Below are 2,500 nucleotides of genomic sequence, written 5' to 3' on the forward strand. Positions count from 1 at the left end.
GGCCTACTATTTTTTCTGTACTATATTCATTACTCTTGCCGATGTTTTATTACCTTTACAACGAATTGCACATTCAACTGCTGACATTTCTACTGTTTATGTCGTTGTCCATACTACAGGGTGTCCATAAAGTCCCAGTACCATTTCAAGTATTTATTGCTTGTAATGGTACTGGGACTTTATGGACACCCTGTACTCTACTGGCAAGACTGTCATTAATCATTGCCCTTAATACAACCACTGTAATTAAAGATACAAATGATTTCCATGTCAACTTTGTCAGTAATGTTCTTCCCTTTTAGATTTCATGTTAATTTTTTACCGTCGTGAATATAATATAAATAACCATTTTTTCTTCTTTTTTTTTGGCATGAGAACTCAATTAAAGACTCCCGGCATGTGAACGCATCGATTGCACGAGAGGACCCTTTCCCCACCCCCATATAGTGTCCATGTGTAAACCCCACCCCACCCCACCCCCCAACTCCCTCTTACCCACTGAGAAGGTCTTTCTTGCTATACCTCCCCCCTTCTACGGCAATCTTCCTCCCCCCCTGCCATCCGTCCCGAGGGTAAGGGGGAGCGGGTAGGTGGCCAGGAAGAGAGAAAAGGGTTCAGGGGAAGAAGTGGTGGGGGGGGGGGCGGGGGGTTATCGTTCGCGGCAGCAAGCTGAAGAGGGGTTCAAGAGGAAAGGAATACAACTGCTTCCGGTTAGCTTGTTACGGATGGGAGTTTATTTTTGGGGGTTTTAGCGCTGCAGGGGGGTGTTGGATGGGGGAAGAGGGGTAAGGGGATGACTTTTCGATTCCAGGGGGTGAGGGTGGGGGTGGGGGGGAGGGGGAGGAAAACGTGTTTGGCTTTAACGAGTATCGTTGGCAGATGTCTGTTGCGATTCTTTTTTTTTTTTTTTTTTTTTTTGGTTGGTTGGCCGTTTTCGGACGGCTGTGTTTTCAGCCCGGGCGAGGAAGATATGTTTTATTAAGAGTCGTTGATTCTCAGCTGTTTCCATGAAATTGATGGAGGAATTAACGCCCCCTGTCTGCCTGGCCCTGCCCTCTGGTATAGTTTGACATAAGTGGGCATTCGCTCGATTTTTTACTTTTTTTATTTTTACATTAAAAAATATTTTGATGGAAAAAATTTTATTCGTATTGAAAGAATATCTTTTGCATTAAAATTTTTGTTGTTTTGCATCAAAAAAGAATTTGCATTGAAAAAATTTTTTTTACATAAAAAATTATTTTTGCATTAAAAAGTAGTTTTTGCATAAAAATTTTTTTGCATTCCAATTTTTTTTGTGCATTCAGAAATTCCTTAAATTTAGTGACCCAACTAACAGAAAGCTTTCCTCACAAATGTCCTTTTGCCACCCCCACCCCCCACCCCCCCTTATAGGCCACTCACTCCCTTCTCCTACAGGTATCCGGGGCATCCTTGGGACCTCTAGTGGGCGACGCCCGAAAACGCAGGTGTGACAAGCCATGGGCGTCTGGTTTATACGCCGTCACACACACACGCGCACAGCACCTGGAGGATGGGAGGGAGAAGAAAAAGGACGTGCGAGGAGGGAGGGGAGGGAGATGGAGGGAGGGAAGAAGGAAAGAGCAGTGGGAGGCATGATAAAGGAAATGGGAACGAGGTGGGTGGAATGTATGGCACCTGGAGTGCTCAGGAATGATGGCTGGGGGTTTGTCTAATGGCCGCTTTTGGGGAGGAAGATGAGAGAGAGAGGCTGACGCAGGCTGCTCTAGGAGCAAGAGCCCGTGCTGGCATAAGGGCAGCTTAATCTCAAACAACAGCAACGGCTGACGCGGATGTCTTGACGTTTTTTTTTTTTTTTTTTTTTTTTTTTTTTTTTTTTTGCTCTTGCGAGCTAGTAATGAAACTGTAATCATTTCCATATAAATATAATAATATATATAAATATATATATATATATATATATATATATATATATATATAATATATATATATTTTTATTCCACATGCATTAATTTTATCACGTCACCGTGATTCATATACTACAATTATTTAAGCTTCAAATGTCCTTTAATATCCAATTCGCTCTACCTCGGAATTAATATCTTTTCGTATATGTTAACCGAAGGAATATTTTTAGATATATAATATATATATATATATATATATATATATAATATATACACACACAAAGACACATACACACACACTTGCCTTTGTGTACCGACGACACCAATGAGTACTAAGATCTATATTTAGACTTGACGTGGGTACACACCGCCACAAGGATTTGGGGTTTGCCTCCCCCTCCCCCCCTCTGCCTCTTATGTTACCGACATTTTTGTTTGAATGGGTACTACACTAGTAACTATAAAAATGGTAGTAACGAATACGGTAGGAAGTACCCAAACAGGCCATGCCTTCTTCCCCCCCCCAAAAAAAAAAAATAATAATGATAATGAATAGATAAATAAATAGATAAATAGGATACATGATTTGAGTCTTTGACAAATATAACTCA

The 2,500-nt window shown here is 41.1% G+C and overlaps 1 protein-coding gene across 4 annotated transcripts in view; it reads left to right on the forward strand.

The window, feature by feature from the left end:
* LOC135221846 (C-terminal-binding protein-like) overlaps positions 1-2,500 on the forward strand; it is a 190,361-nt gene that overhangs the window by 135,304 nt on the left and 52,557 nt on the right. The gene's annotated exons all lie outside the window — the stretch shown is intronic.

Source organism: Macrobrachium nipponense, chromosome 3 (assembly GCF_015104395.2).
Source record: "Macrobrachium nipponense isolate FS-2020 chromosome 3, ASM1510439v2, whole genome shotgun sequence".
In the NCBI taxonomy this organism is placed as follows: Eukaryota; Metazoa; Arthropoda; class Malacostraca; order Decapoda; family Palaemonidae; genus Macrobrachium; species Macrobrachium nipponense.